A 22,135-nucleotide genomic window follows, 5' to 3' on the forward strand; every position below is an offset into this window, starting at 1 on the left:
GGGGCAAAGCGGGTGCCCATAGCCGTTCCACAGATCTGTAGATAGTAATCATCTCCAAATAAAAAATAATTATGTTCCAGAATGAACAGGATAGCATTTAAAATGAACTCTCTCTGTGCTTTGTTTATAAGATTGTCCTTTTCCAAATAATGTGCTATTGCTGCCACTCCCTTTGTATGACCAATACATGTATACAGAGAGGCCACATCACATGTGGCCCAAATGTAAGTAGATTTCCAAGTTATCCCTGAGATTGAGTCTATAACATGCAGCGTGTCCCTAATATGTGATCTTAACTTGACCACCATAGGTTGTAAAAAATGGTCAACATACTGGGACACGCTGGACGTCATAGACTCCACCCCAGAGACAATAGGTCTCCCTGGTGGGTTAATGGTATCTTTGTGTATCTTGGGTATGTGGTAGAACACCGGTGTTCTAGGGTTTCGTTTGAATAAGAAATCAAATTCTGCCTGTGTGATGATTCCCTCATGTTTTGCATCTACACTGGCGACACACTTTATTCGAGCTCGGCTAGTCCCACGAATTCGGGTATACCCGGGTGTATTGAGGTTTGTGACTGTTTTCTGCCCGAGTGCATTGAGGTATTTTCCAAGCAGGGATTGAAGCATTTTATTCCCGCTGGCTGCAATACTGCACAGTATATATATATATACTGCATTACAATTCATGAATTTATGCCATCTGGTAGACACGCGAAGCATTGCAGCCTATTAAATCCTAATCATTATCATTTAACAGATTAGCCGCCCGTCAGCCAGGCATGAACCCAGGCTGGAAAGGCAAACGCAACGGGGCTTGTCAGAGGTGAGGAGTGGCGCATTCCAGGTATCTGCCAGGTACATACTAGGTATTTGCTCGAATAAAGTGTGTCGGTGCAGTAGGAGGAATATTTTGAGATCCTTTTGATAGATGTCCATTGGGTCTCTTTTTAGAGGTATATATGACTTCACATCACCTAACAGACGATTTGCTTCTGCTATGTATACACTCTTATCTTGAAGCACTATTCCGCCCCCTTTGTCTGCCTGTCTTATTACAATTTCACTCTCTTTGCTCAACTCTTTTAGAGCCTGTAGTTCGTTTTTGTGTAAATTCCTATTATGTAATGTAGGTGTGTTTTGACAGAGGGATTCAAAGTCTTTCAGTACCAGTGTGTAAAAAGTATCAATGAACCCCCCCTTAGCTTGATAGGGAAAGAAGGTAGATTTTGGGATAAAAGGTGAATGTTTAATATTACCTATTGAAGATTCTACAGAGGTAGTTTCAGCAACAGTGGAGGAAGACAATACTGGATCTTCCAAATTATCTACAGTATCCAGTACAACATCATTCAGATGTGTAGTATGTTGTGTAAAGATGTCCAAATTTTGGCCACAGTTTGCATCAAAGTCAGCTAAGTCAGAGCCATCTGCCAGGAGTGAAGTCATGGCTTTAATACAATCCATCTCTTGAGAACTGAATATCTCCTCCTTCTCTCTGCCCTTCATAGTGAAAAATCTCATAAGTGTGACCTTCCTAATATATTTATTTAAATCTACAAATAAATTGAATTTTTTAGGTGAACTACTAGGTGCAAAGGAAAGACCTTTAGAGAGGAGTGCGGTATGATGTGCTGACAATACAAAACTTGATAGGTTGAAAATACCGTGACTCTCCGGCATCAATGTCCTTAGTCTGCCTTCCTTCTTTCTTTGTTCACGCTGCCCAGATCTTCTTCCTCGCTGCTTCTTTTTCTGCGTTGTGAGGAGTGTTCCCGCACTGTGGGATGTCTGGTATCCTGGACGATTCCCGTGACGTCATCCGCTGGTCCGCGGCATCTACCGTCCCCGGTGGGAACTAAAGATCAACTGTTTGGTGTGCACCGGGGGAGAGACCATCGTGGAGTGCCTGATACGTCAGTTCCTGCAGGCAGTGAACAACGGAGGCAGCATTCTGTTCAAGTGGAGTCACAGAGGGACTACAGCAGCAAAGCAGCGTTTCCTGGTCCTAGGAGCATGAGTATTACTCATACAATGCTTTTAAATGTTTTATGTTTGTGAGTTCATTTTTATTGAGATTTTTGGGAATTAAATATATCGATTTTGCACAGTAATGCACTAGGATTTGGCGCTTTTTTTCTTATATTTTTCTATGCAGGTGGAGAGGGAGGTCGTTGTGCCCTTTTAAGAAGCTGCCTGTTGGTCCTAATAGTGCTACTGTCACTCCCCAATTATTGGACTAATTTGTTGGACTCTAAAGGACTATCTGCATTGCGCAGATTAAGGCAAAGTTCACAGCACCACACACATTTTTTTATATAATTGTTTGTTTTTAGCTTTTTTTTTTTATATCAGACATTCACAGTGCACTTTTGGTATATTAATTAATTTCAATATTTAGGATATATTGTATTGGTATATCATTATATTAATTCATTAATAATATGTTGATGTATTTATGATCTATTACCAGTTCAATTAATTTTATATATCCAGTATTTCTGGCTTTCCACACACGAGCGCAGACCCTCATTGTATATATTATATATGTATATAATATATATATATATATATATATATATATATATATATATATATATATATATATATATATATATATATATATATATATATATATATACACACACACAACACATACAGTATATACACACACACACACACACACACACACACACACACCTTGGTGCTGCCTCTGTCTGGTGGCTCTGTAGTTGCAATGCCGGTGGCTCTGTAGTTGCAATGCAGGGCAGGTTGCAGCCCCATTGGATGGGAGCAGTCACGTGACCGCTCCTCCGCTTCCCCTCGGAGGTTTTTTTTTTTTTTTTTTAAATTAGCTAGCAGCCCTTGTTTCCTGCTGCTGGCAGCCCTGATCGCGGCGCCCCTCTAGCCAAGCTGCGGCGCACCAGGGCGCCGCGGCGCACAGTTTGGGAAACACTGGGTTAAACATTACAGGGTGAGTATGTTTGAGGGCCTATTAGAGTCACCTGTGTCCAATTAGTCGTTAAGAGCAAACAAGGCCTTTTCTGAGGCAGCAAGGCATGTAGTGTTAAAAAAATATAATATATATATTTAATATAGTTCTACACTGAACCTATTGATGCAAGTAAGTAGGCCTTGGATAAAACATATTACAAGTTTAATCTAGGTGAGTGAATTATGTGCTTCATAATCTTAGGCCCATATTGTTATAAAGTGTGAGAACATGTATATGTCACTAACACAAGGCCTGTTTTATTACAATACTGTGTTACAACAAGAAAGCATCATATGTATCTTTTCATAAAAATCTCACTCTCTCTCTATATATATATATGTATATATATACATATATATATATATACAGGTAAACCCTGTTATAACGCGGTCCTCGGGGTCCACCCCGAGACCACCGCGTTACTAACGGGGTCGCGGGAAAAAAATGGCCGCCGCTTTAGCGCATATTCATCCCGCGGGACAGGAGATGGGAGCGGGGATGTCCCTCCGGTCCCCGCTTCCCCCTGTCACCGCGGGACAGGCCGCGGGACAGGAGATGGGAGCGGGGATGTCCCTCCAGTCCCCGCTTCCCCCTGTCACCGCGGGACAGGCAGTGGGACAGGAGATGGGAGGGGGATGTCCCTCCGGTTCCAACGAGGTGAAAACAGACGCCCCACAGTACAATACACTGAAGGAATCTTTTACCCTCTGGGAACCCCAGGAACATAGCTACTACGTTATGGGGTGTGGCACTCCAGGGGTCCCATGATGTCCCATGATGTAGTGGCTATGTTGTGCCATTTTCGTGCTTGGTTTCCGGGGGGCGATAGCGCTGTGCGAATGGAAGATAAGGACTCCTCTTCTGTTTCCGGATTAAGTGACACCCCGATCATGTGATGGCGATTTATCAGAGGAGCTGTGGTACCAGAGGGCTTAAAGGATGGAAACCAATGGGTTGCCAGAGCTGAACTATATACCATTTTCAGCACCAGGGATGCCCTGGTTTTGGAGATACTTACCAGTAAAGGTATCAGCGTTCAATTCCTTCCATGGGAAATAAAATGACAGTTTGAATCTCCTGTGTCGTGCGGCAAATAGTACCACTGATATGACCTCCTTTAAGGACTCCATTTTGAAGTGCCGAGTCCTTAAACAAACGACTGACCCTTTTAGGTTTAATATGGCTCTGTATCCCCCCTGATGATTTTTGAACCAAAACGAGTATTGAATAAAAAGCCTGTCACAAACGGTCTGCTAGATTTTGCAAAGACAAACGACTGTCTGTGACGTCACAGGGGAGGGCACGTTTCAGCACGCGTCTTTCTATCTTGCATCACTAGAAATTAAAAATAAATTAATTTGAAACGACATATTAGCTTGTTATCTCTTGTAGCCACTGAGGCACAGAGCGCTTCTGCTCATGGTGCAGTGTGCAGCGGGCGCCCCGGTCTCTGCTCCGGCTGGTACTCAGGTCATATAATACTGACAGTAAGGAATGGGAGATGATCCCTGAACCGGGGCTCTAGACCAAAAGCAAAGGAAAGCAATATTGCTATATATTATCCGTCATAAATCAATGCATTGTCAATCCAGGAGCTGTATAAATGTTCTGGAATAAACTTGGAGTTGCGAGCCATTTTAGTAGTGGATTAATAGCACCGAGAGGGGGTGAGGAGAAGGGAATGAACAGCTCCGAAGGACCCACAGGGTGCCGAACTGTCCAAACCCCACAATCAACCAAATAACCTGCTATCACACTAGGCTCAGCATTATAATGAATGAAATAACTCACGGATCCGGAATGTCCTACTCCGTCCGCGGTATAGCAAAAAAACACACACAGCCCGGGCATACTGCGGGGGCTCATCCAGGGCACTGACACAGGAGCACACAGGCAGTGAGAGGGGAGGGGGACACACCGGATGCTCAGACACCCTTTCCCCTGGCTGTGAGGGGGTTAATGTTGAAGAGGCACCGCAGAGGTTGGGTTACCTTGCTGTGTGTGTGTGTGTGTGTGTGCAGTGTGCAATGTGAAAGGTGTGCAGTGTGTGTCAGTGTGAGCAGTGTGTGTGCAGTGTGCAGTGTGTGTCAGTGTGAGCAGTGTGTGTGCAGTGTGCAGTGTGAGCAATGAGCAGTGTGTCAGTGTGTGCAGTGTGAGCAATGAGCAGTGTGTGTCAGTGTGAGCAGTGTGTGCAGTGTGAGCAATGAGCAGTGTGTGTGCAGTGAGCAGTGTGTGTGCAGTGAGCAGTGTGTGTGCAGTGTGTGCAGTGAGAGTGTGTGCAGTGTGTGCAGTGTGCAAAAAAAAAAGGAAAATTTTAAATGTAATTTTTTTTTTTTTAAACGGGATCCACGGGAAAACCGCGTCATAACCGAATCGCGGTATAACGAGGCGCGTTATAACTGTGTTTACCTGTATATATATATATATATATATATATATATATATATATATATATATATAAAAATAAACAGATGGCACACACATATGTGATAAAAAGGTGCTTGTCCCATACAGGTAAAGTATAGATAGGTTCCTTACCGAGTAGATACAGGATCCCAAGATCACGAGGCAAGAAGGAGACAGCACACTCAAAGGTACAAAAAGCAGCGTGTATTCAGTAGAAAAACCGGCACATAAACCCGACGTTTCGGTCCTTGACACAGACCTTTCTCAAGGGAGTGCTAATACATAATGACACCTGACAAACATATATACCCACCACCCATTAACAAACAGATCCCTGATAGGCTAGACCATGATGTAAGACAGCTGTGAGCACTAGCTAATCAATTATGACATCAGCACTGAACGACAGTGGTCTCAGATGGCGTCTCATATATCATGCTGATCATTATTGCCTTAGGTAGCAGTGGCGCGCGTGCGCAATGTACATCGCAACTAAATAAATAAGGGGAATACCTAGAAGGCACAGGCATTCAATGCGTGTGTTAGTTTGCACAAAAAGTTCAACAGAGCATATCTGTGGAACATATCCTAACAATACATAATTGAAATAGCAGCTGTAGAGACTAACATTCAAATACCGGCGTCAGCACTGGGAAACACCATGTCGGATGGCGTCAAACGTAACCAGTTAACCACCACTGCCAAACAACAATGGCGCGCATGCACAGCATACGTAACTGCAATGAGCTATGGAGAAATATCCTTAAAGACGCAAGCGACCAATGTGCACACAGTGCTGGCTCAAATAGGCAACCTAACACATGGGCAAAGCATCGCATATCATACCTAATTAAAGCGTCAAAAAGACACAAACAGCAACTTCAATCGCAATGTAAATAAAGCAAGCATGATAACGCATGCATGGCTAGCATGAGTTTAAAAAGCATAAATATAGAACAGGTGTCATAACATCAGGTAACCATAGTTAAGGAGGGAAAAATAACAAAATGAAAGGGACGGGAAGGGAAGTGTTACCATGGAGTCCCAAGACACATGGGGAGTGAGTGCATAAAAATGAGACAGAAAGACAGAGGACTGGACACAAGATGAAAGCAGAGGCATACTAATAAAGCATCACTATTAAATACAGTGGACATAAGGTGGATAGGGCAATAGAAAGGAGAATAAGCAACAAAACAGAAGAAAAATAGAAAAAAATTGCAAAAAATTACAGACACAACCAACAAAGAGCTAATGTGGTAGAACCACAAAAATGCAAAAAGTGTAAAAAATGCAGAAAAAATTGCAAAGATAATATAATGCACCAATACAAAAACAGAAAGTCAAAAGCAAAAATAAATAAGGGGAATACCTAGAAGGCACAGGCATTCAATGCGTGTGTTAGTTTGCACAAAAAGTTCAACAGAGCATATCTGTGGAACATATCCTAACAATACATAATTGAAATAGCAGCTGTAGAGACTAACATTCAAATACCGGCGTCAGCACTGGGAAACACCATGTCGGATGGCGTCAAACGTAACCAGTTAACCACCACTGCCAAACAACAATGGCGCGCATGCACAGCATACGTAACTGCAATGAGCTATGGAGAAATATCCTTAAAGACGCAAGCGACCAATGTGCACACAGTGCTGGCTCAAATAGGCAACCTAACACATGGGCAAAGCATCGCATATCATACCTAATTAAAGCGTCAAAAAGACACAAACAGCAACTTCAATCGCAATGTAAATAAAGCAAGCATGATAACGCATGCATGGCTAGCATGAGTTTAAAAAGCATAAATATAGAACAGGTGTCATAACATCAGGTAACCATAGTTAAGGAGGGAAAAATAACAAAATGAAAGGGACGGGAAGGGAAGTGTTACCATGGAGTCCCAAGACACATGGGGAGTGAGTGCATAAAAATGAGACAGAAAGACAGAGGACTGGACACAAGATGAAAGCAGAGGCATACTAATAAAGCATCACTATTAAATACAGTGGACATAAGGTTGATAGGGCAATAGAAAGGAGAATAAGCAACAAAACAGAAGAAAAATAGAAAAAAATTGCAAAAAATTACAGACACAACCAACAAAGAGCTAATGTGGTAGAACCACAAAAATGCAAAAAGTGTAAAAAATGCAGAAAAAATTGCAAAGATAATATAATGCACCAATACAAAAACAGAAAGTCAAAAGCAAAAAGCAAAAATGGCATAAAAATAAAGACAATGTGCAAAAAATGTCCCAAGTGTCAAGTTGAGTTTTTTTATCATATTAGATGAAGCATCCTAAGCGAAAATCTTCATTGAGAACGTGTGGTGACATTGTTCTTAGTTCATAAATCATTTTGGCCTCCAGTTGAAGCAGCAACTTATTCCTATCACCCCCACGTGAGGATTTATTGGCTTGTAGGATAGGCATACACTTCATTGTGGATAAACCATGCTTATATTGCCTGAAGTGTCTTGCCACTGGAAGGTGTTGTAGGTCATCACCGTTGTCAGTATCCAACAAAGCTTTTCTAATGGTGGACCTATGAACGGCCATCACTTCCTTAAACATCCGGCTTGTTTTCCCTATATAATAGAGTCCGCAGGGACATCTGATGAAATAAACTACAAACCGTGTCTCACAGTTAATGTAAGATTTGATGGGAATTGGATACCCATTGTGTGGGTGGGAGAATGATTGTCCAGTCTGCATGAAGCTGCAATTGATGCAGCCATGGCATTTATACGTGCCAGGTTTCCTCCTAAGCCATGATGGAGTCGGTGTATATTTGCTCGATGGATCAGCCTGTACCAATGCGTCTCGAAGATTTCTACCACGACGATAACAATTGGCCAATTTGATTATCATTGCTTAGGATATGCCAATTCTTGCGAATATTTCGCTTAATGTAATTAGAAGCTGTTGAGTAGGTACTGCTGATGTTGATGCATTGATCTCCATTAATGGCTGTACGTGGTAGAAGGAGAGATTCCCTCTTAACGGCCTGAACTCTTTTTAAGGCCGCATCAATCTCCGTTCTAGGGTAACCCCGATCCATGAACCTTTGGGCCATTTTGAAAAGTGAGGCTTCAACAAGTGAGGGATCACTGGTGATACGCTTGACCCTCAGCATTTGTGAATAAGGGAGGCCACGTTTGAGTGGCTCAGGGTGGTGGCTGGTGGCATAGAGTAAGGAGTTTTTATCAGTGGGTTTTTGGAAGATCGCAGTCTCCAATTTGCCATCCTTTTTATAAATCATCGTGTCCAAGAAAGTGATACTGTCCATGCTTTTAGTGACAGTGAAACGGATCGTGGATGGAATCAGATTCAAGTATGTAACAAACTGTGAAAGCTCTCCCTCTGAGCCTCCCCAAATGAGGAAGATATCGTCGATATAGCGTACATAGTGCTTAATGTATGTTGAAAGGGGGGCATCACCTAGAATATGTACTTGTTCGTAGCTGTTCATGAACAGGTTAGCATACGAAGGTGCCATATTTGATCCCATCGCCGTCCCAGTGAGCTGTACTGTAGATAGAAATCACGTTCAAAACGAAAGAAGTTCTTATGTAGAATGATATCTACTAGCTGCAAAATATATTCTGTGGGAGGACCATCATGGTTGGTGATCATGGAATAATGCTCCCGAATGGCATCCAATCCTTCCACGTGTGGGATATTCGTGTAAAGACTGGTGACATCCAGTGTCACCAGCAACATATCAGACGTGTCAAATGTGATCTTAACCAGTTGGTTAATAAAATCTGTAGTGTCTTTAATGTACGATCTCATATTGACCACCAACGGTTGTAGTAAGTGATCAACGTACTGGGATAAGGGTTGACACAAGGACCCCATCGCTGCTATGATGGGTCTACCAGGTGGATTCTGGCTAGATTTGTGTACTTTTGGGAGTACATAAATAACTGGTATCACTGGATGACACTGTGTTAGGAAGGATCCGATTTCTTCAGAAATCCATGCGTTGCTAACTCCCAATTGGATAATGGAGTCAATTTCACGCTTATAGATCATTGTAGGGTCACCATAAAGTTTTAAGTAGTAATAAGGGTCCCCAAATTGTCTCATGATCTCATTCCTATAATCAATGTAGTTCAAAATCACAATGTCCCAACCTTTGTCAGCAGGTTTTATTATGATATCATCATTAGCCTGGAGTGTTTTGATGGCTTGTTTTTCCTCAACAGACAGATTGGAAAAACTCCTCTTATGGTTCTTGATATGATGTCTAGTTTCACTACCTACTAATCCCATAAAGGTCGTTATGCTGTGATTAGTGACTACTGGGTCGAAAGAACTCTTGTTCTTGAATTTATGTATAGCCGTGTTAGATGAAAGGATGTTGGAGTGTGCTGTCTCAGTCCTGGAAAAAAAGTCTTTAAGACGTAGTTGTCGATCCAATTTAAATAAGTCTACTTCCCAGTAAAATGGATTTTGACAATTGGTCGGCACATATGAGAGGCCTTTCTGGAGGACACTTAGCTCAGCTGAAGTAAGTTGATGGGAGGAAAGATTAAAAATTACCTCCTCCTTGTGCGTCCTCTCCCCCGCTTTGAATCCCGTTCCAGATATCTTCTGCTTCCTGCCCCCTCGCCTGATCTTTCTCCCACGTCTGAGTCTGGTATCGGTGGTCTGAGCGCCATTCCAGTGCTGTCTCCTAAAAAAGGATCCCTTGATGCATTCTCGGGTGTATCAGAGGCATCTGTATCACTGGTGATATAACCTGTGTGTTGTTTTTGAGATTTTTTTGAACGTGAGTAGCTTCTCTTATAGCCACCACGACCAATCCCTGGTTCACTAAGCCCAAGGAGCCACCTATAGACACGTTTATCCTGATAATCACTTTTCACCTGCTTGAGTTTTTCACGTTTATATGCGGTGAGGGTATCACGATAAGAGTCAAGTGTTGTTTGTATTTTGGTGGTCCAATCGGTAGATGTATCGGAAGCTAATGTAACAGCATGTTGGTCTGTAATGATTGCTATTTCGTTCTTTAAACGTGCCATTTCTTTGCTTGATTGTTGAATAACTAAAATCATGAGGTCAAATGAACATTTATTAAGAATACCAACCCATTTTTTTGCAAAATTCAGGGTCAGTACGACCTATTGTGGGTTGGTTCTTAATGCGAAATCCCCTTGGGATCAACTTTTCTCTGTGGTAGTGAGACAGAGTGACCCCATGTAGATAATAGTCAACATCCCTCTTTTTCAATTTAATAAGCTCATTATAGACATCTGGTGCCTTGTCACACCCTAATGCCTCCTCAAAGGTATCAGTAAACCTTATTTTTGGGTTTATGTGCCGGTTTTTCTACTGAATACACGCTGCTTTTTGTACCTTTGAGTGTGCTGTCTCCTTCTTGCCTCGTGATCTTGGGATCCTGGATCTACTCGGTAAGGAACCTATCTATACTTTACCTGTATGGGACAAGCACCTTTTTACCACATATGTGTGTGCCATCTGTTTATTTTTATGTCATGACTTTATGAGATGTGCACCCGATTCAATTACCCTGGTGGTTTCTGTTTTGCTTAGGAAACCGCCTCTGTTTTTTGATACCATTCAGATTTTCATCTATATTTATTACATAGTGATTTTAATAAAGATGGAGGACTTTACGGACATGTCCGGGATTTTATCATCTATCTCAGAGAGTGTCAGCTATAGTGAGGCCGAGATTGCAAAAATAAGGTTTACTGATACCTTTGAGGAGGCATTAGGGTGTGACAAGGCACCAGATGTCTAAATTGAAAATGAGGGATGTTGACTATTATCTACATGGGGTCACTCTGTCGCACTACCACAGAGAAAAGTTGATCCCAAGGGGATTTCGCATTAAGAACCAACCCACAATAGGTCGTACTGACCCTGAATTTTGCAAAAAATGGGTTGGTATTCTTAATAAATGTTCATTTGACCTCATGATTTTAGTTATTCAACAATCAAGCAAAGAAATGGCACGTTTAAAGAACGAAATAGCAATCATTACAGACCAACATGCTGTTACATTAGCTTCCGATACATCTACCGATTGGACCACCAAAATACAAACAACACTTGACTCTTATCGTGATACCCTCACCGCATATAAACGTGAAAAACTCAAGCAGGTGAAAGGTGATTATCAGGATAAACGTGTCTATAGGTGGCTCCTTGGGCTTAGTGAACCAGGGATTGGTCGTGGTGGCTATAAGAGAAGCTACTCACGTTCAAAAAAATCTCAAAAACAACACACAGGTTATATCACCAGTGATACAGATGCCTCTGATACACCCGAGAATGCATCAAGGGATCCTTTTTTAGGAGACAGCACTGGAATGGCGCTCAGACCACCGATACCAGACTCAGACGTGGGAGAAAGATCAGGCGAGGGGGCAGGAAGCAGAAGATATCTGGAACGGGATTCAAAGCGGGGGAGAGGACGCACAAGGAGGAGGTAATTTTTAATCTTTCCTCCCATCAACTTACTTCAGCTGAGCTAAGTGTCCTCCAGAAAGGCCTCTCATATGTGCCGACCAATTGTCAAAATCCATTTTACTGGGAAGTAGACTTATTTAAATTGGATCGACAACTACGTCTTAAAGACTTTTTTTCCAGGACTGAGACAGCACACTCCAGCATCCTTTCATCTAACACGGCTATACATAAATTCAAGAACAAGAGTTCTTTCGACCCAGTAGTCACTAATCACAGCATAACGACCTTTATGGGATTAGTAGGTAGTGAAACTAGACATCATATCAAGAACCATAAGAGGAGTTTTTCCAATCTGTCTGTTGAGGAAAAACAAGCCATCAAAACACTCCAGGCTAATGATGATATCATAATAAAACCTGCTGACAAAGGTTGGGACATTGTGATTTTGAACTACATTGATTATAGGAATGAGATCATGAGACAACTTGGGGACCCTTATTACTACTTAAAACTTTATGGTGACCCTACAATGATCTATAAGCGTGAAATTGACTCCATTATCCAATTGGGAGTTAGCAACGCATGGATTTCTGAAGAAATCGGATCCTTCCTAACACAGTATCATCCAGTGATACCAGTTATTTATGTACTCCCAAAAGTACACAAATCTAGCCAGAATCCACCTGGTAGACCCATCATAGCAGCGATGGGGTCCTTGTGTCAACCCTTATCCCAGTACGTTGATCACTTACTACAACCGTTGGTGGTCAATATGAGATCGTACATTAAAGACACTACAGATTTTATTAACCAACTGGTTAAGATCACATTTGACACGTCTGATATGTTGCTGGTGACACTGGATGTCACCAGTCTTTACACGAATATCCCACACGTGGAAGGATTGGATGCCATTCGGGAGCATTATTCCATGATCACCAACCATGATGGTCCTCCCACAGAATATATTTTGCAGCTAGTAGATATCATTCTACATAAGAACTTCTTTCGTTTTGAACGTGATTTCTATCTACAGTACAGCTCACTGGGACGGCGATGGGATCAAATATGGCACCTTCGTATGCTAACCTGTTCATGAACAGCTACGAACAAGTACATATTCTAGGTGATGCCCCCCTTTCAACATACATTAAGCACTATGTACGCTATATCGACGATATCTTCCTCATTTGGGGAGGCTCAGAGGGAGAGCTTTCACAGTTTGTTACATACTTGAATCTGATTCCATCCACGATCCGTTTCACTGTCACTAAAAGCATGGACAGTATCACTTTCTTGGACACGATGATTTATAAAAAGGATGGCAAATTGGAGACTGCGATCTTCCAAAAACCCACTGATAAAAACTCCTTACTCTATGCCACCAGCCACCACCCTGAGCCACTCAAACGTGGCCTCCCTTATTCACAAATGCTGAGGGTCAAGCGTATCACCAGTGATCCCTCACTTGTTGAAGCCTCACTTTTCAAAATGGCCCAAAGGTTCATGGATCGGGGTTACCCTAGAACGGAGATTGATGCGGCCTTAAAAAGAGTTCAGGCCGTTAAGAGGGAATCTCTCCTTCTACCACGTACAGCCAGTAATGGAGATCAATGCATCAACATCAGCAGTACCTACTCAACAGCTTCTAATTACATTAAGCGAAATATTCGCAAGAATTGGCATATCCTAAGCAATGATAATCAAATTGGCCAATTGTGCAAAGCACCGCCACGTATGTGTTATCATCGTAGTAGAAATCTTCGAGACGCATTGGTACAGGCTGATCCATCGAGCAAATATACACCGACTCCATCATGGCTTAGGAGGAAACCTGGCACGTATAAATGCCATGGCTGCATCAATTGCAGCTTCATGCAGACTGGACAATCATTCTCCCACCCACACAATGGGTATCCAATTCCCATCAAATCTTACTTTAACTGTGAGACACGGTTTGTAGTTTATTTCATCAGATGTCCCTGCGGACTCTATTATATAGGGAAAACAAGCCGGATATTTAAGGAAAGGATGGCCGTTCATAGGTCCACCATTAGAAAAGCTTTGTTGGATACTGACAACGGTGATGACCTACAACACCTTCCAGTGGCAAGTCACTTCAGGCAATATAAGCATGGTTTATCCACAATGAAGTGTATGCCTATCCTACAAGCCAATAAATCCTCACGTGGGGGTGATAGGAATAAGTTGCTGCTTCAACTGGAGGCCAAAATGATTTATGAACTAAGAACAATGTCACCACACGGTCTCAATGAAGATTTTCGCTTAGGATGCTTCATCTAATATGATAAAAAAACTCAACTTGACACTTGGGACATTTTTTGCACATTGTCTTTATTTTTATGCCATTTTTGCTTTTTGCTTTTGACTTTCTGTTTTTGTATTGGTGCATTATATTATCTTTGCAATTTTTTCTGCATTTTTTACACTTTTTGCATTTTTGTGGTTCTACCACATTAGCTCTTTGTTGGTTGTGTCTGTAATTTTTTGCAATTTTTTTCTATTTTTCTTCTGTTTTGTTGCTTATTCTCCTTTCTATTGCCCTATCCACCTTATGTCCACTGTATTTAATAGTGATGCTTTATTAGTATGCCTCTGCTTTCATCTTGTGTCCAGTCCTCTGTCTTTCTGTCTCATTTTTATGCACTCACTCCCCATGTGTCTTGGGACTCCATGGTAACACTTCCCTTCCCGTCCCTTTCATTTTGTTATTTTTCCCTCCTTAACTATGGTTACCTGATGTTATGACACCTGTTCTATATTTATGCTTTTTAAACTCATGCTAGCCATGCATGCGTTATCATGCTTGCTTTATTTACATTGCGATTGAAGTTGCTGTTTGTGTCTTTTTGACGCTTTAATTAGGTATGATATGCGATGCTTTGCCCATGTGTTAGGTTGCCTATTTGAGCCAGCACTGTGTGCACATTGGTCGCTTGCGTCTTTAAGGATATTTCTCCATAGCTCATTGCAGTTACGTATGCTGTGCATGCGCGCCATTGTTGTTTGGCAGTGGTGGTTAACTGGTTACGTTTGACGCCATCCGACATGGTGTTTCCCAGTGTTGACGCCGGTATTTGAATGTTAGTCTCTACAGCTGCTATTTCAATTATGTATTGTTAGGATATGTTCCACAGATATGCTCTGTTGACCTTTTTGTGCAAACTAACACACGCATTGAATGCCTGTGCCTTCTAGGTATTCCCCTTATTTATTTAGTTGCGATGTACATTGCGCACGCGCGCCACTGCTACCTAAGGCAGTAATGATCAGCATGATATATGAGACGCCATCTGAGACCACTGTCGTTCAGTGCTGATGTCATAATTGATTAGCTAGTGCTCACAGCTGTCTTACATCATGGTCTAGCCTATCAGGGATCTGTTTGTTAATGGGTGGTGGGTTTATATGTTTGTCAGGTGTCATTATGTTTTAGCACTCCCTTGAGAAAGGTCCTGTGTCAAGGACCGAAACGTCAGGTTTATGTGCCGGTTTTTCTACTGAATACACGCTGCTTTTTGTACCTTTGAGTGTGCTGTCTCCTTCTTGCCTCGTGATCTTGGGATTCTGGATCTACTCGGTAAGGAACCTATATATATATATATATATATATATATATATATATATATATATATATATATATATATATATATATATATATATATATATATATACTGTGTGTGTGTACATATATCCATATATACTACATATATATTAATACACATTCACATATATGTTATTGTAACCAGTAGTCATACATGATGACATGCCAACATTAAGAATCTTGAAGGAAGGTGAAGGTAAGTAATCTTTTACAGTTAATTCTGCTGTAAACTGAAATGTAACATGTAAGCAGTTATATAGATAGTTACTTAATTTTGAATGTGAATAATATTAACATGCAATGGCCACGTAAATAACCTACCAAACACACACAGATACTATGTTAACCAGCTAAGTGAATAACGGCTACTGTAAACGTTTAAACTGTGTAGTGTTGGACCATTACTGAACAGATGATTAATACATAAATATTATTTACATTATGCGTTCATTCAGACTGTGAACATTTCCAAACCTTCACGTGTACAAGGACATACTTGAATGTTTGGAAACAACAAGTCTTGATCATACATACAATATTCATTACATAATGTAAATTAAACATCACAAGCCAAAATACAGATTTACTTAATGTGAAAATTTATTGTTTTTTTCCCTTTTGAGACCGAGTCACAGGCCTGCTTGTTGTCTGTTGTTTTTGCCTTTTAGCTTTGGCAACAACTTTAACCGAAACTGAACCAGTTTCACTGGCCTGTGGCACTTCAGGGGCAGGGGGATTGGCCAGTAACACTTCAAGGGCAGGGGGATTGGCCAGTGACACTTCAGGGGCAGGGGGATTGGCCAGTGACACTTCAGGGGCAGGGGGATTGGCCAGTGACACTTCAGGGGCAGGGGGATTGGCCAGTGACACTTCAGGGGCAGGGGGATTGGCCAGTGACACTTCAGGGGCAGGGGATTGGCCAGTGACACTTCAGGGGCAGGGGGTGTGGGCATATGCAGTTGTGAACCAGATGGTACACAGTGTACAACTGATGTTTGCTCCGTTTCGTGTTTTTGTTTTTTACTTTGTTTCCAAAACCAGGTTATTAGTAATTATTTGTCTAACTTTCTTTTTGGTGCCTCCTTTGTAGGTGTCAGTTCCTGATTGTCAACAGATGGCAGCGGTTGGATGTTGAGAGGGACATGCACAGAACTTTCAGCTAATGTACCTGTATCATCCCGAAGTGGGGAATGAAGATCAGATGGCTGGGATGAAAAACTAGCAGCATTTAATGATCCATCCTCTGATGGGGTAAAGTTGAATTCTTGTGCTGTTGCAGTCCTTCTCAAGTGATTAGCTTGGCTTAGCTGAAGAACTACTGCTTCTAATGTGTTGTTTATTTTTTGTATTTTTTTAGGAACTTGGATGAAGATTCTCTGGAGATGTGACAATAGTGATATCGCCTTTTCCTGCTGAGCTATCATCCTTTCGTGCACTGACATCATATTTGAATGGCAACGATTTTCTGCTCTAACAATTCTTTCTTCAGAAGCTGCTATTGCTGAGTATGTGTTACTTGCAGGAGGAATTGACTGTGTTACTCTTTGACTGGGAACATGTTCATGCTCACTTGATAGAATTTCTGTATCTTTGGCAACATCAGGTTCTAAAAATAAATGAACACATGATGAAATGGCATGCTAATGTCTGCTGGTTTACTATATAATGATAGTTGTTATCACAGTGTAACACCTAACATATTTATATAAGTTTTATGTCGTCACATTAAAATGTACCTTCACTTAAGAAATATGTTTCGACTCAGTGTGAAATAAGAATGAATGAAAGGTTGTTCAAAACTCACAACTCCTAGATGATAGTTTACATCACACAATACATGTTCTCTTTATAAACTTCATTTTCAGTGACAATAAGTGATCTGATTTACATTACATGTCAAAGGCATTTAACATAACAACATAACATCTATAAATGAACATATTAGATGTCCTACACCTCATACACTCAACTTCCAGGTGAGATGAGCTGGATGTCCCAGGTGAAGAGACTTTTTTAGTCTCAGGTGACACATGACCTCCAGGAGCAACTATATCGAACAGTAACATAAGTTGTTAATTGACATGTGTACATAATGAACATTGATTTTGTGTATCTTGAGTATTTATGGCTAACTAACATCATCACTTCATGAAATGAAAAGATGTGTCTGTCAAACTGAACACTCTTCATTGTAATAACAATGTACATGACAGTATACTTGGGACTTTTTTGTTCACTACCATACAACATACATTGTTTATGCAGTAATGGTTTAAAAAAGTAATTGTTCTATTGGACATACACTGCATTTGTTGTGCAGTAATATAACAATAATAATGTACATTACTACCATGACAGCAACGTTCACTATGATTATCATTAAGTACGTAATAGTGGACATGTTCTTGTTTTTAGTTCCAGATATGTGTGCTACATTATTAGAAGCTGCTGCAAGGCTCAATGTGGCTGGCACTGCACAACACATGCAGTGTGTCGCTCACAGATGCTACTGGTGTGATAATGTGGTGTTGATAGAAGTTTCACAATATATATGAGTGAACGAATGTGTTATGTACGTTTTGATACATAGTGGTTTGGTGGGTGAAATTGTACATAGTTACCATCTTCAATGAATGTGATTAACTTATGTTTAGCTTGCCAGGTTTTAAGAACTGTAGTCCCTCCCCCAAAAGCTAACATCACCCTGACCTTTCAATTAATTCAAGCAGCAGAAAATGGTGTCAACAAAGTTGACCGTAACATGACCCTGTTATTTGGCTGTGTGCACAACCCCACCCTGTGTTCACGTGTATGCTGTGATGACATATTAATTGCAGCTGCTTTAACACAATGGTAGATGAGCTAAATAGTAGTCTGAAGTGTGCTACCTATGAACACAATTACATAACATATGCAACCTGCCCCTAATTATGCTCTCTGTATATGACATGAAGCAAAGTAGGACCTTCTATTAAACATAAGCAAATGTGTTAGTGCAAGTGATGTTTGTTGGCCGTAGAACGCAATATGTTCGATGCATTATTTGAAGAGGCAGTAATGTCGTGTTTGTAGGTGTTACATAAATTACCTATCAATTTAAAATATATATATGTATGTACTGCAACAGTACATATTAATGTTTGCTCATTTGCATGGCTTAGACAGGTGTGCAACCCTGTCGTTCCCCTTCATCGGCCAGCATACTGCGCTTCCACTGCAGCAAAGGATTGTGGGCAATGACATGCAAATGAGCAGTCAGTGCCACGATATATATTAATTAGTGCTTTTAGTAGGACACTGAAATATAAATATATATTGATAGATAGATAGATATAGAGAGAGAGACATATATACATATATATGTAGGTATGCTTATATTGGGAAGAAAGTATAAGTAGCAGCGGAAATATACAAAAGAACTGTAATGTACGACACGCCTAGTACAGTAACATTTGTCACCTGGTGGAAATTCAGAAGAATAAATTCCAATGTCTCTGTCACCGGCCAAACCCTCCACGACGACAGGAATAATTTTTTCTCGCAGCTGCTCCTCCAATGGTGTTAAGAGGAGACGTTGTGCTGGCGGCCCACCTCCAGTGCCAGAAGCATGCAAGCGTTGTGCTTCTAATTTTTTTTTAAAGTTTGCCCTGATATCGTCAAATCTCTTGCGACAATGATACTGGTCCCTGACATGATTCCCACATGCATTCACAGCAATTACTATTTCATTCCACATTTCTTTTTTGCATGCTGAACTTCTCCGCGCTTGAAATACATACAAAATATATGACGTTAATTCTTAATAATAAAACGATAAATTTCCTAAACTGCTAGCTGTTCCAAGAGATACCAAACATGCTGGTTTAGGTGTAATATGTGTAGCACATGAGCATTTACTTGTAAACATAGACATGTAAGGAAGCTTGCATTAATATTGTATGACGTTTGCACAAATTGAACGACTAAGTGTTCTTGTCGTTGTAAAGCTTGATTAACATATGTGTTTGAGAAGTAAGTTACATTGATAGATACTGCTGCGGCACAGTTTATTCGAGCATTTGCCCGTTCTGTGCCGCAGCAGTAGCCTGGCGCGCGCCCGAGAGTGACGGGCGCGCGCCGAAGCAGCGGAAGAGCGCCCTCCGATCGGGGCGCTCTCCCTACCGCTGCCGGGTCCGCCGGGTCCCCCGGAACCCCCTGCCGCTGTCCCGCGATCGCGGGACACCAGGGCTCCCTCGGGGAGCCCCTGGACGCGCGTGCAGGGGGCGCACGCTCCCGAAGACGCGTGACCGCGCGTCTATGACGCGCGGCACGCCGAGGGGCGGCCACTAGCAAGCCGGGAAATCTCCCGGCTTGCGGATCTGGCCGCAGTGTAATAAACTGTGTCGCCAGTGTATTATGGACCAATATTTTGATATGAAGACACCTCACATGAGCTAGGATAATATGTATTTGAAGAATGAATGCAAAGGTAGACTTGCAAACAAAAGAAAAATTCGTGCGCCTGGTGATCTGTTCCTGAAACCACTCACCGTAAAATGGATTATTAAATAAATCCAAGTGTGATTAAAAAAAAAAAAAAAAGGGGGGGGGGGGGGGGAAAAAGAATTTTTTTTTTAAATAATAAATTGAATGGAAACGAAAATACACCTTGATGATGTGAGTAGTTAAATCCTATGAATACATATACTTTTATACCATTAATAGGTTATGTGACATGAACCATTAGGAGTGAGAGGGGTTAATTGTGGTTATAGCACAAAAAATGGTAGACGGAACCAAAATGATCCAAACACATAAGCAGCTTCCAATGCAAGGTACCCAAACCTTGCTGAATAAGGACAATAAAGAAAACAACCAGGGAAGCGCTATATTAGTTGGGATCAGGCTCAGCAGCCAATTTTATGTATAAACCACATATAAAACAATAGCATAAAATAGCATGAATGAATACACAAAAATATAATATATAAAATGAGTAACACAAGTCTCTGCCAGTTGGAGATTGTCCAGGTGATGTAAGTGCAAGTTAATGCCCCTGTCTGATGTGACAGACTCGGGCAAGAGTGACCTTTGAGAGGTATAAATCCAGAGTGGTAGCTGGGATGGAAAGCGCTACCAACTGTGCAGGTAATGAAGTGTGTAGAAATGGGAAGGTGCCGTAGGCATCAAATATGGAAAAAGCTCACCCAGACTTCAAACTCTTCCGGCCGTGACGTCATACCCGGAAACCCGGCGCCCTGTGAGTAGTTCCATCCCTGGTGTGCAAGCCCAGGAGAGCTGTGCAGCGGAGTTTCTGCAGCGAGGCTGTGAAGGAGGAAACAAAAGGAGCCACCAGCGCAAAGAGTTTGAAGTCTGGGTGAGCTTTTTCCATATTTGATGCCTACGGCACCTTCCCATTTCTACACACTTCATTACCTGCACAGTTGGTAGCGCTTTCCATCCCAGCTACCACTCTGGATTTATACCTCTCAAAGGTCACTCTTGCCCGAGTCTGTCACATCAGACAGGGGCATTAACTTGCACTTACATCACCTGGACAATCTCCAACTGGCAGAGACTTGTGTTACTCATTTTATATATTATATTTTTGTGTATTCATTCATGCTATTTTATGCTATTGTTTTATATGTGGTTTATACATAAAATTGGCTGCTGAGCCTGATCCCAACTAATATAGCGCTTCCCTGGTTGTTTTCTTCAAAGGTAGACTTACCTACTAAATGGCCATACAGACAGTTATAGTGCTCCAGAATCCCTGTGACAAGAGCTGTGTTTTCGTTGTCATTGAAGCAAGGATTACGTTGCTGCTCCACGCGTTTCTTCCGAGCACGTTTAGCCACAGAACTTGGCTGCTGCTGACTGGACAATCCTTCTTCCAATGGAAGAGACTCCAAAAGCGGCCCCCCAGCAAGCACCCCACCACCAGACACACCAGCAGCACCAGCAACAGAGCCACCAGCAGCACTCACACTCCCTGCAACAGCACTCGCACTCCCAGCAACAGCACTCGCATTCACACTCCCAGCAACAGCACTCACACTCGCACTCCCAGCAATAGCACTCGCACTCGCACTCCCAGCACAGCACTCACACTCCCAGCAACATCACTCCCCTGAACCCTACGTTCACTCCGACGCATACTCGCACGACTAGCACTACCACTCACACCAGCATCACTCTTCCCACGCCTTGAGGCCATACCTCTAGCACTCACAAAAAACAGAAAACAAATGTACAGCCAATCGCACTGAACACTAACAAATATAAAACAAGACAAAGATGTACACAAAACAACACAGGACAAACGTGTCACAATACACAACAAATCTCTCAGTCAATATGTAGTTAGTAAATCGGGCAGCTCTGTGTGTCTCTATCTCTCTCTGTCACTCCCAACAACACAGAGAATGAATAACAGTACACGTGCCTTTAAATAGGCCGCTCCATCCAATACATTGTTGCTTCGGCAGATGCAGCAAGAAGTTTAATTGGCGAACCTAAAAGCACCCCGCCATGCACACCGATACACCTGTGTGTGATCGGCAAATCATCGTGAGAGTGGGCGGAATTGTTTTTCGGCTTCATTCGGAAGACATTCGGCCCTTACTGCATACGGAGAGGGAAAATCGCCAAAATAATGCCAAATCGGTAAGCTTGGCGAA

General features: G+C 41.8%; 1 long non-coding RNA gene across 1 annotated transcript; it reads left to right on the plus strand.

Moving 5' to 3' along the window:
* The first annotated feature begins 2,871 nt into the window (after nucleotides 1-2,871).
* LOC142494394 (uncharacterized) lies at nucleotides 2,872-17,125 on the plus strand. The gene is made up of 3 exons (XR_012801413.1): nucleotides 2,872-2,976; nucleotides 16,564-16,724; nucleotides 16,831-17,125. It is a non-coding gene; the product is annotated as an uncharacterized LOC142494394 (long non-coding RNA).
* The last annotated feature ends 5,010 nt before the right edge of the window (nucleotides 17,126-22,135 follow it).

This window comes from Ascaphus truei, chromosome 5 (assembly GCF_040206685.1).
Source record: "Ascaphus truei isolate aAscTru1 chromosome 5, aAscTru1.hap1, whole genome shotgun sequence".
In the NCBI taxonomy this organism is placed as follows: Eukaryota; Metazoa; Chordata; class Amphibia; order Anura; family Ascaphidae; genus Ascaphus; species Ascaphus truei.